General features: G+C 39.2%; 1 long non-coding RNA gene across 1 annotated transcript; it reads left to right on the forward strand.

The window, feature by feature from the left end:
- The first annotated feature begins 1,210 nt into the window (after positions 1-1,210).
- On the forward strand, positions 1,211-7,515 carry LOC121470915 (uncharacterized). Its single transcript, XR_005982211.2, has 3 exons — positions 1,211-1,348; positions 2,584-2,720; positions 7,358-7,515. It is a non-coding gene; the product is annotated as an uncharacterized lncRNA (long non-coding RNA).
- The last annotated feature ends 6,051 nt before the right edge of the window (positions 7,516-13,566 follow it).

The following is a 13,566-nucleotide window of genomic DNA, read 5'->3' on the forward strand; positions in this document are numbered from 1 at the left end:
ACACACATCTGTCTTTATAGCCAGACCCAATGTGAGTAGTTCAGAAAATAACTGATGGCCTGTTTCTGTCTGCATAACGTATTCAGTGTGCAGGCGAGCAATCGTCTGTCTGGACAGCTGCACTTTGGCTGTTGTGCTTGAGAACAGCCACCATTCCCCGCTCCCTGCATGCAGCCTCCTGCCCACTGGATCTGCATAAGCATGGTTTTAGGTTCTGCCCCTCTTCTGAGCTGCTATGCTTCACATGTTGGAGGTAATGCTCAGCCCAACTCGGGTGGGTTGACCTTTGCTGTCCACCAGATGCCCACCAAAGCCACTTTATCACTACCCTCCCCACATGGACAGGGGAGAGAAAATATGATGAAAAGTCTGTGAGTAGAGATAAGGAGAGATCACTCAACTTTTACCATCATCAACTCAGTCTTGGGGAAATTAATTTACTTTATTGCAAATGAAACAGAGCAGTATAATGAGAAATAAGGAAAAAAATCTAAAAACACCCTTCTCCCAGCCTTCCTTTCTTCCTGGATTCAACTCCCAAGATGAGGGTAAAGGAGTAAAAAAATTCACTTACTTCTATTCATGGAGTGTCAATGTCACAAATTATCAGCCATTGTTTCATCTTTCTGTTTAAACACAATGAAATGGTGTCTTCCATTCATGGAGAAGTTCTGCTACACTGTAATTAGAAGCCAATCTCAGTACAACCTGACAAAAAACATTTTTCTCCTTAAAGATCTAACTCTTCATTGACTGCCATGTTTGCTTTTGGATTGTCAGTTTCATAAAACTCCATCCCAAACCCCATAAATAAAGCATTTACCAGAACAAAAGGATGCACTGACAATGTTGTCTTTTTCTGGAGTACTGACTTTGAATGGTATTTATCAATACAGTGAATACCTCCCCTTCTATACAGAAGTTCATTCTGCTCTTTATTTCACAAAGACATTTTCAAAATAATGAGCATATCCATCTTTTACAAGTGCTGCACATTTAGACTGAGGTAAATAATAATTCATATTAATTGAATGTTGAGTATTATACTTAGCTGTGGACTTCTAACAATAGAATGGGTACTGGTACCCATTTACAGCTACAGTTCTGTATGTAGCATAAAAAGAAATGACACCATTAACTTTATCCCCTTTTTTCTTTTTGCTAACCCTTTTCATTATTCCTTCTTCCTCCTTTCTCAGCTGAAAAGTCTGAGATAAGCGTGATGTCAGCAGCAAAAAATAGCAAATCATTTAACAGTCAAATAAAGTGTAACTACAAAGAGGGACTGATGTGACAAAAAGCTGCTTCATGGAAGCCATGGCTGCTCATACTAAGATCTCTGCTTCTGGTAAGGTCTCTGCCTCTGTTAGTTTGCATCAAAGGATTACATACAGTCTGGAAATAATTAATATATATATGTGTGTGTGTGTATATATATGTGTGTGTATATACATATATGTATATATATATGTGTGTGTATGTGTAGATATATGTGTGTATATGTGTAGATAGATGTAGATATATAGATTTGGAAATCCACCAATTGACATCACCAAATTATATTCTGAATAGGAAATTTTTGGTGGAGACTTCAATTGATTAGCAAGGGTCAATCATGACTTCAAAATTCAAAAGGTAATACTCTGGTGCATGTGTGCCAGTCCTGCTTTGTGGGTAAGCTGCATCTCCCAAAAAATAGGCATATAGACTGACTATACCAGTAAGTTTCTTAGAAGGTGAGTAAAATCAGCTTTCTGTCATAATCTATATTAAATTATAATCCAAAACCTGACATGATTCATAGCTGAACCTGCACTTTCCCAGGCACAACTGGCACACGTACTATTCCCAATAAGGTTGGATGTAGCAATCTCATTTAGGAGGGTGGTAAACCTTAAGTATATGAGATCCTACCTCATGCTCAAAAAGAAAGGCTCATGTCCTGTTTTGGTCACAAGTATAGAATTTGTTTTATCATCTAGATGCATTAAAGAGGGGGACAGCAAGCATTTGGCTCCTGATGGAGCCAAGAAGTTGCAGAATCTCCCTTGTCTGTAGCTGGAACAAGAGCAGAGCATGGGCAAGGGGGAGAGAGAAAGCACATGTTTGCTGTGCAAGGTGCTTCTTTCCTGTGTAAAGCAGTGCTGTGAATCAACCACGTCTGGTGTAGCCAATGGCCACAGAAATGAATGCCAGAATCTTCTGAGTCCAGTTCTCCCTGCCACTCCAAGTAAAAATGCCTGCAATGTCCTTTTCCAGTCACAGCTTGCTGCACAGCACCAGATCCAGTGATAACCACTAATGAAAAGTTAAATTTTTTTCATAGCAGGACATAGTTATTTTTTCCTTGGCTTGTTCAGACAAATTAAGACAATATGAAAACAGAAATATTAGCTGCTGACATTTACCAGCTGGTTCTGGTGGCACAGCAGTGGGATGCTTGATGGGAAGTATGGATGTGATTTCTGCTCAGTTCACTCAGTCTGAGTCAACCTCCCCTCTGTACACTACAGCACTATAATTAGTAGCAGTTCAATTGCATTTCACAAATTAAAATGTTGTGTAAATTGTTCCCCTATTCAGCACAACACTTCTGCTCTTAAGGGATAATCCAGGCCAAGGAAGCATCCAGAGACTCCGTGGAGAAAGACTACCACTTTTCGCAGAGTGGAGAGGAAAGAAGCAAATAAGCAATGTCTGTTTATGTATCTGTATTCTAGGTATGTGGTAGTTCATCATATTTTAGCCAGAAGCAGGATTGAAACTAGTTGACCTTTAAGGTCTCTTTCAGCCTAAACCATTCTATAATTCTAACGTTTTGCTAGTAAAAGGCTGTTAAGGTAGGAAAGAAGAGGCAGAAGCAGAGGAGGAGACCAAATATTGCTAGGATAGGAAACTATCCTGGACAAATCCTCCCTTCACTGTATAATAAAGCTGGTTTAAGAAGCTGGGAGCAGAGAGAAAAGGATATCTGAATACCTAGTCAAAGAGTACATGGGCTTTAAATGCTATTTAGTCCTCCATGAAGATTTTAAAACTCTGTACTGAGGACACAGAAGGCTTTTTAGCATAGGTTAATGCTCCTGTGTTAGCAGCTCAGTGGGTGATGTAACTGAAGTGGCTGCCTCATCCTTCCTAGATATCACAGATACAACAGGGGACAGCAGCTCCTTTGGGACATCTCCATATATCGTTAATCAGGTTCTAACCTCTACAGCATTATTTGAGGTTGGAGCTCCAGGGTCAGACAAGGCACTTACTCCTCTTGAGGGTGCAGACTCACATGTCTGAATTTGGGTAGCAGCAAATAATGAGCAGCACTATACAGCAGGGTTGCAGTGGTGAGCTCAGGGATGCCAGCTCTTACTCTTAATACTGGACTGCACCTGGGCAACTGTTAAAATATCTGGAGTGGAGGACTAGACTGTACATGTCAGGGGATTGAACTTTGGAAGCTCAAATTTATGTCTGCCAGAATATGCTCCTACTTCTCCAAAACAAAACCCACCTTCTCCATGTAGCACATTTAAAGCACAATTTCAGCAACAGGTATGCAAGACCTATTACTACTATTGCCAGTCTTTTTAGTGTGAAAAAGTTAAAGCACTTTCTCAGATAGGGAAAAGTGGTTAGTGCTTGGGATTTTTTTGATAAATAATCCGTTTTATGGTATTTTTGGTGGACTGAATAGGTACAGAATTTAAAAGTATTGGTAAGATTCAGCCCAAAGCTAATATTAGAATATTAAATGATAGGAAGGTCTGAGTCAAGATTTGAGATTTGGGCTCAATTTTGCTTCATCTCATGGTAAACATTATTAAAACTTCTTAAAGGAGAAATAGCGACAATATTGACTAAGTTTTAATTTTAACATCATGATTAATGTCTTTCTTTTTTGTAAAAGAGAGGGTTTTTTTAATGGAAACTTTCCACATTTGGCCAGCATTTAGGTCATCCTTTGTAGGGAGAAGATGAAAGACAATTTCACTGGGAGATGGTCTGAAGTTGTTAGTGCTGATGTCCTGTTTTCTTGAGGAAAAAGCAAGACATATTTTCAAAAGAAAAAAGAAGTAGCAAAGGAAGCAGCAAGGATGGAAAACACTGTCAGGGAGCAGCAGGAGCAGGTGAGACATAAGGTACAGGTGACAGTAAGGAACACAACAGTGCTCCCCTGACATGGCCCCAACTCACAGCACCCAGCTAGAAGAGCCGAGCAGGGCCAGAAAATCAGCAGGGCAGATCCACAAAAAAACAAGAGCAAGGCCCTGAGCCTGATGAGGCCACGTCAGAGCTGCCCTTGAGCACAGGCAGCCAGGCTCCAACAAGGACTTGGTGTATAGGTTCTGCTTTTGGTGTTCTTATTTGTCCTTTTTTGAAGAATGTTAGTATGATTCAGTCAGCTGCTCTGTGCACAGGGCAACTTTATCAGCAGCCTTACCATACACACTTTCTTGGCTAAGGGAGGAAAAAAGTAAGAGAAGAATAAAAGACACAAAGAAGGTACAAGCAGGGGAGAAAAGGAAAAAGAAGCTCCAGATCTAATATTGAGACATTGCCAAAGCTGGTAAAGGTGGAGATGAGGGATCTTTCGGGTCCCTCTGTCTATCTCAAGAAAGTTACTCTAACTCCCAAAATGGAATGTGACAGAACACTCATACTGAATAGCACTTCCAGGATGTTACAGAAGTCATTTGTCACAATTCCAAATTATACTGTTTGTGTCACTATAGTAAAAGCTTCAGCAAAGGGTCTGGGGTTAAACTGAGTTTTTTCCTACTTTCTTAATCTCATGCTCTTAGTTTCTTACGTTACCAGCTCTGGTTACTCTGGGTCCTCTGGTTACTCAAACCACACCCTTTTTGGCTAATATTAGTGTGTCTTTTTCTTTCAAAGTATTCAATTTCCTAATTTTTTACTATGTCAGCTTCTACAAATAGTTTTAGGTAACTGGCTGGATCAGATTCCTGCTATCCTGGCTTAAATATAAGAAGCCACACAAAGCTTTGAAAAATTGCGACTTTTTCCTATTAAAAATGTATCCACATATTGTTCAAAGACACTTCTGTATTGTGTAGTCTTACGATGACACAGTCTTATTATTAACACATTATTAATCTCCACTGGGAAAGACATGAAGTTCCATTATATGCAATTTCAATAGGGGGGAAAAAAGAGAAGCCAAGAAAGAACTGAAATACAGAGGAAAAAAAATCAGCTTGCCTAAAGCTACACAGAAGTTCTGCAACATTGAAAGGTCTTGAATTCCATCCTCCTAACACATAGGCTAATACCACTCCTGCCTCATAAAAGCCTTTGGCAGTTTTATTTGTAACAGACCTCATATATATCAGTTAATGTGAACAGTGTTCATTTCCATCAGCCCTGCAGATGAAAACAGAGAACTTCTTAAGGCAAAGCCATTTAGAGGCAAAGAATTAACACAGTTATTTTTAAAATATTTCACTCCCTCACCAGTTCATCACCATCACTATCAATTAATAAAAAAATATTTCAGTTCGGTGAATAACCTCCCTGTGTACAGTGGTCAAAGTGGTCCCAGATGTGTTAGTGTGCAGTTCCAGGGTGGCATGTCACAGCTGGCAGTGGCAGCTGATAGGAGTTCCCCAAGTGCAGCCCCAGCTCAGGCTCCTAGTTCCTAACCAGCTCTTGCCTCCCATCTAGTGGCTGTATCCACGCACCAAATAGTTTATTCAGTTTTTGTTTTTTTTTTTTAATTTAGGTACTAAACAAGTAAGACTCTTGTCTGCAGTAGAATAATGTAAGAAATTAACCCACATTCTCAGAGTTTTCTAAATAAATTTGCATAACTTTTTGGAATAACTTCAGTAAACTCTGTTACTCAAATATTGTTGGTTCCTTCAAAAGTCACTATAGGATCTTCAGAGCTAAGAGATTGAAAAAATAAATCTGAAATGGAATTCTTCTATTACCTCCATGAGTTTGAGCCCTGTAAGGAAGCTGTGTTCACAAACCTTTCACTGCTGATGATAAAATAGAAAGCTTAATTCTCATCTCCAACAGCAAGGTTAAAATCTTGTGTGGAAAACTCCAGAACAGCAGCCTGTAAGGAAAAAAAAACTAGGGGACTGAAAGAAGTAGACTAGAATCCCAAAAGTGAGCACAGGCTCTTGACTACATCCTGCAACAGCCACAGAACCTGGAAGGGACCTCCAAAGGTAATCTGGTCCAGCCTTTCATGGGAGAGGGAGCCTCCATGAGATTAGACTCTGTCCAGTCATGTCTTGAAAACCTCTGGTGAACAAGGAATTCCCTCCCTCCAACCATGAGCCAACCCCCTCCTATTTTGCACAAGCCATCTCCAGAGGAGGCAGAGTCGGTAGCTGCACAACCTGAACAAAGAGCAGCACCAGCTGAAGTCACACCTGAGTGTGGCTCACACAAACAGAGCTGCAACAAGGAGATGGCAGGAAAGATGCCAAACAGCAGAGCCCGGCTCCTCACTGCTCCCAAAAAGCAAATGTGTGTCCTCAAGGAAGGCTGCAGCTAAAAATGCCACTCAGCATCTCTAGTGTACAGAGTGCTGTATGTGGGGAAGGGAGGGCAAAGCAGGGATGTTGCTAGGGGATAACAGGACCCAGGACCAGCCTTGGTGCAGCTGGCTTCTCACCCATTTGGAATTGCTGCTTTTATAAGACATTAATCATCCGTCTTGTTGGCGAATATAGCAGGCAGAATACAAAGCAGGGAGTTATCCCATGCAAGAATATGCTGGCATTTATTGCTGGTCAATAGGTATTGGCAGTACTTTGGTGGGAAAATCTCCTTTTGAGTTTATTTCAATATAGGACCTATCTAGTTCTGGATTGTATTCAGCATCTAAGCAGAGCTCAGAATTGATAAAGCCAGAGATACTTTATATTACCAGCATGTACTTCTACTAGCAGTAAAAGTAAATTAAACAAAGCCTGGGCACAGTCTTTAGACACAGCAAGTGATTGTTTAAACTGTTTAATTGTTAGGGTAGAGCCTGGGGTATTTTCTTATGCTCAAAGTCTCCTAAACAACTCCCAGGCATAATTTAGGATTTGGCATACGCCGTGCATCAATCTCAATTAAATTGTCTCCCTATTTTGAAGGGGAAAAGGCCTTGAAAGTTGGCCCCTGTGCAAAAGAAGTAATTTAATGTGGGACTACAGGCATCACCTTTGGCTACATCCATGCTGCTGGAAAATAAAAGCACCAGGCTAAAAGTTTAAATTATGTTCCCCTAAATACATAAATTCTAGAGTTTCAGGAGCTTGTATAAACAGCTTCCCCTCAATGTGGGCTGCAGAAATCAGAATTATTTTTTTACTTTTTATCTTTTTTTTTTCAGGAAGCAGCTCTCAGATTTCAAGAGTTCTACCAGTATTTGGAGCAGTTGTTTATAAAAATCCTCCGCTCACCTAAAAATGCAAGGAAATACTGCAATTTAAATGGAGAATTAATTTCTTATTTGTCTTGCTGATCTTTAAATAAAAGACAAAAATTCTCTGTTGGTGTCTATTCTTGAGTAAAGAATTGTGTTCTGAATCTTTATGGAGTAGTGGTATAGGGAAGCATTTCATTGATAAAATCAACAAATTATATAATCACAGAATGATTTGGGTTGAAAGGGACCTTAAAGATCACCCAGTTCCAACCCCTCTCTCATGGTCAGGGTCACCTTCCAATAGACCAGGATGCTCAGAGTCCCATCCAACCTGGGCATTATATAGCTCAAATAGTCAATTATTTAATTAACTAATTTGCAGGATTATTTAACAAATATTAACAAATATTAACCAATAAGCTCAATTTAGTTAGTCTCAGTTCCAAAGCGCTCTAACTAATAACTCTGAGAATGTGTCCAGCATTTTTCACTACTCCTAATTAGGTTGTATACATCATTAAGACCATGCAGGAAAAAAAAAGTGTTTTACCTAGAGAATTACAGGAATTACCAGTGTGCCATGCCATTGGTATGTAAAGAATTAATATTGAATGATTATAAGTGAATGCACAAAAGGTTGGAAATTTGCAGAGTCCTCTAACTACTGGCCCTTAAATGCACCAGCTATCCTGATTTAAAAAGTACTATCTGAAGTACAACAGCCTGAAAGAAACAAAAGTACTGCCTGAAAATGATGTGCTAAAATTTCTAAAACACCCCAAGGAATTACCTAATTAAATTTAATTCAAAAAATCAGCCCTTTTTTCGCTTTTCAAATCTCACTTGAGCTATTTCTGCTTTACAAGTTAAATAGCAGCTTTGCAAATGGATTGGACTGATTCTCAGTCTCTTTTACAACCCTTATTCTCTCCTACATCCAACATGCTATAAAGGAGCTTCACCATAGGCAGTCTTATCCAAAGTCTGACAAAAATAATGGTAACCTTCCCATAACTTAAATAATTTTAGTGTGAGGCCCTAAATAGTGACAGATCTCAAAGCCTAAAGTACTAATATGGATGGATGTATCAATTAATAAAGAATCTTATACTTATTTAAGCACAACCATTTTTATAAATACACGCATAAATTGAAACTAATGAGATCCCATTGGAATAAATATTATCATAGATGATCCAAGGCAGAGGAATAATCAAGCAAAATTAGGGAATTAACACACTGTCATTATAAATGCTAACCATATTTGTTTAATAAATGATGCTTCAGGCAGAGTCCCCAAGCAAAATACCCTTAAAACCCAAAGATTCTTGAACTCTGTTTCCACTACTGAATGATGGATGTGCAAATCTGTAAATCTGCAGTAGGCAACGGCCAGAGCTAGGTCACAGAAGATGTTGTTAAAAAAAAAAAAAAAAGTATGCTAAAAATCATCATAATATACTTTCCTTTTTCCACTGAAATAAGCTCTTTTTCTAGAAACAGAACTCTTCTAGGCAACATACTACAGTGATAGCTGTGGTGTGACCAGCGCTGTGCCTGAGACAGAGTTTGAAATCTCCCTGGCAACAAAGTCCCAGCTGTGTCTGTCTCAGGTAGTAGTTTTGTGTTGAGATCAATTGCTAAATAAGAGATACTTGCAGACTTCAGCGAATGAAGCTCTGTAGTGTGATGTCTGCACAAAGATAGCATGCAGTTATCAAGCTATTTTGCACGTGTCAAGCCCATTAGGTTTGTATCCAAAGCATATAACTTGCTACATTTTGAAGCCTGTCTAAATGGTACCCAATTTTCTAGTGATGATGATGGTTTTGTGTTGATGTGCACAGTAGTGCAAATATAGATAAGCAATGCTAATTCCACACAGGAGAAAATATATCACCACATTACATTCTAATAACCTTTATAACTGCCTCTAAACAATTGGTGCCAAAGTCTTTTTAACTCCTTTTATCACAGTGAAGATATTATGACCTTAGTCTTTGTCTTGGTTACATACTTAATTCACATTGCACTCTTGGAAATCACTGGTGGTATTGACACCAGGAGACCATTTTATTTTTCTGGTGCAAACAGCAAGGTGCTCATAGGTCCACAGAGGGTAGTTTTGGGAAGCAGATGTTAGAGATGGGGTGTTATTTGCTTGTATCAAAACACGTTTCTCATCTATGCTGCTTGTAATAGTTGTTGTGGCAAACACAGGGTTGATAAGGAGTGTGTGAAGAGCTGTCTACTTCTCAATGACTTTCTTCTGCTTGAAAAAGTTAATAACTACTTCAGGTGTGCACAGATTCTGCAAAGAATGTCTCTGTACAGGAACTACATATTTCTGAGTCTTGAGCTGCTCCTTTTCAAATTCAGGACAGTTGGAGCAGGAGAAATGGGTGGGTAAGTAACAGCACTAGTCAGTGTAACTTTGTAAGTATTCTGCACCGTCATAAACATCCCTTTGCAACATCCACATATAACCATCCTGATAATTTTAAGCAGTTCTGAAAAAAAAAATTTTCAGGCCTTGCCTCATCTTGAAATTAGTTTCCATTCAGCAGTCAGTTGTCAATAATAAATACACAGTTGTATCCATTCTTGGGCTTGTAAGACTTGGTTGGTTTACCGTTTCATATTCAACACAAGTGTCTTTATCAATTCCAGCTGATCTCATAAGAGGGGGGAACTTCTAAGTAGGGAGAAAAAAGCCTAAATATTCCTAGACAGAGAGCACATGCCTAAATGCTATTTAGATACAGCAGGACAGGACGGTAATAGAAAATGTTTTACTATAAGCCAATAGTACTTCCAAAGTGTGTATTTGAATACTTTTCTGGAAGAAAACTAGTTAGAGGTTCCAATGGCATTCGCATGAGTGATGTTTGCTTAAATAAATGTTTGCATTTATATAAAGAAAAGAGTGGGTGGGTTTTTGTTTTGTTTTGTTTTTGTTTTGTTTTGTTTTGCTTTGTTTGTTTCCAATTGCTTGTATTAATGTTCAGCCATAAGTAAGCCAGTTTCTTCGATAATATTCCAATGGCCTTAATCTCTACAGGATAAAGATTTAACTAAACAATAAATGGGACTGTTCACTCTTAGCTGCTATGGCTGCTTAGTAAGGTTGTGCTCCTTGAGGAGCTCCTGGTGAAGGAACAGTCCTAATGAAGTACTGTCATGGCTCCCATTATAGTACTTAAACTCTGAAAATTACACCAAAAAGAGCAAATGTCTAATGTGGAAGAAAACAGCTGGTAACAATATTGCTCTGTAATGCCATTTGTGACAGCAGAGAGGGTCCTATTCTGTCATGATCAGGTGTGATTACAATGGGATCAAAAGCATCAAGGGAAGTTTATCCCAAAGTACTAATGTGGTGCATGTGAACAAAACTGTTCCCAAGTCAATAAAAAACATTGGGGGTTTTTTCTTCCCTGATTCTTTTTCATTTTTTTTTTTTTTTTTTACAAGGACAGAGGATCAGCCAGACATTTGGGCCACCTGCAGTAATGAAATGGACTTGTCTTTTAATGCCATTTGCAAACTTGTCGAGTTCAGTCATAATCTAGTGAGATTTCTTCCCCTGCTGCTTCCTCCTGGAGAATTGTCCCAGTGTGCTGAGTGGGAAGAGTTACACCTACATGCAAGACTCTCTTTGGTCAGCATTTTCCTGAATGCAGAGTGCAGGTAAGTCAGCATGGCCACTCCAGAAACACAGAACTCAGGAAGAAGCAGGCAGGGAGGTAACACTCAGCAACAGCCCCAGGCCATTTGCACATGCTTCTTAATAATAATAAAAAAAAAAAAAAAAAAAAAAAAAAAAAAAAGGTGCTTTACAAAACTTGATCAACCAAGATAATCTCGCTCCATGGGAGGGCACGGGAATGTTGTACAACAATGAAAGGATCTTCAGCTCCTTCAGGAATTGAAGAGGATCCCCCCCTTTTTCAAGGATATGATCTCTTAGGTAATCTTTTAAAATATATGATCTCTTAATCAATGAAAGGAACTGTTCCCTTAAATCAATAAAACCAGTGGAAACAGACAAACTAATGTTATCCACAGTAACAGAACAGCACCAGTTCAATTTCACAATCAAGTGTGCTGAAAAAAATGCCTTGTTTTTCATTCAGAAAAAATGGGGGGGTTATAAACAAAAAAAAATGTTGAGGAATCTACTTTTAAAATAAAATATCTCATCTACAAATGAAAGACAGTGTGTTTAGCATGCAGTTTGGAAAATCTGGATAAATATTTCCCTGGTGTATCTACCCTGCCGTTCCTACAGATGAATGACAAAATGTCCAGTTCTACTCTAAACAGTGAGAACTGTCATTCCAAAATAAGTGGGCCAAAAAAATCCTGGATTTATGACAGGTTATGTTATTTAATGCTTAGTTAACCGGTCTTTCACCAACAGGAGGTCTGCAGTAGATAGATCACAACAGCCTAGCCTCTTGCCCTCTTGCCTACTGTGACTTAGACTGGAGCTGAAGGGCACACAGGGGACAAGGTGTAGAGCACTGATAACACAGGAGTCATGCTGTGGCCATGCTATTCAGTCCTCTGTATTATGTTCTAAAACTCCTTGTAAGTTAGATATAGTCCAAATATTCATTAAAAATTAGGTGAGAAGCTATTTGGACAAAAATTATTTTTAAAATACAGTCTTCCAGACTAAGATGGAATGGTAACCAAGTTCTTATACAGCTTTTGCGCTTTTGTTCGGTTTGGTTCTAGCTTCCATTCTGGAAGCACATTTCTTACAACACTGCCACTTTGTGCCTGGAAACAATGCAGTTTTCATTGACTATTTTTTATTTCTGTTTATTTGCACAAAATGTTTCTCCCCATGTGATAAACTGTGTTATTTTGCTGCACAGTCCTAAACCTGAAAATCTTTCAATGGAGTTCCCTTGGGGACAGAGGAATGGAGCCTTAAGATCACTAATTGTGTTTCTAAATATGTCTCACAGTAGCCTAGCAGGCTGTAAAGAATTCCAATATCTATAAGGAAGAACTGGACAAAAATAAAATCTTATTGACAAAAGCCAACACATGGCTAATACAAATGAATGGTGGAAATCTGCCAATAATGGCAATGTCATTTCCTTCTCAACTGTTCTTGGGGGCAATGCTCAAATTGTTTTTCTCATTGACCCCTTTCAGGAAAAAAATCCTGCCCAATATTTATTGATCATATTTAGAACGGGACAGAATGAAATTATATTGACATAGGTTAGCCTGTAGGGTTTAATTAACACCACTGAGAAGTCTGATGCCCAGAAGGCACAGCTGCTTTCATATAACATGAGCTGGTAGAACCAAGGCCAGGAAGAGAGCCCAAAAGTGCCATTGTTATTCATCTGCATCTGCGAGAGCAGGGTTGCTGGAGACCTCCAGGAGTTAATCTGTAGGGTTTGCATGTGGTCTTTGCCAGAAGATACCACATGGCCCACAGCCTTGTGGAGTAATACCTCGAGTTAGAATCAAAGTGAAAATAGCCAGGCAGGGAATATTGGTGAACGGGTCTTTTGTGTTCTACAGAGAGTAAGGGAAGGGCTCCAGCCTGCTTCACTGTACATCAGGTATGCACATACACACAAGAATCATCTGTTCTCATCCTTCCTATTGCTTTGTTATCCAACCCCTGACTACAGTTCAAGTAACCCACCCAAGTTAAGGGTTTGATTGCCAGCAAAAGATGCACGAACTGATAACTATGATACAGAGAAGTGTGTAGTAGGTTATACTCTTGTTCCCTTCTGAAGCATCCTGGTGGTCAGATCTTAATTTGAAGAGCTTTTCAGGAGAAGTCCAATGAAGACTGAGAAGTGCTTTTGGATAGCAAAAAGAAGACTTGCTCGCTGCCTGCCTTCCAGAGATGTGTTTTTACCTTTACATGTTCTTTTGTCACTTTCTTTGTCCTACTTTTAGAGAGTACAAGACAGATGTAACAGGGCAGTCTTTCTCCAGAGAGGAGGTACTAGAATGAAGTAATACAGCCAGGTGAAATTGCTCAAGCCCGTCCTGTCGCTATAGGACACGAGAAAGCACAACGTGAGCCTCCTGCCACTTTGCAAGGTAAAAGGGGAAGTCTATTTTTTGACTCCAACTTTTATACTTTTCCAAAGGTGACAGTGGATTGGAGAGTGAATGGGCCACCTCTC

Source organism: Taeniopygia guttata, chromosome 1 (genome assembly GCF_048771995.1).
Source record: "Taeniopygia guttata chromosome 1, bTaeGut7.mat, whole genome shotgun sequence".
Taxonomy (NCBI): domain Eukaryota; kingdom Metazoa; phylum Chordata; class Aves; order Passeriformes; family Estrildidae; genus Taeniopygia; species Taeniopygia guttata.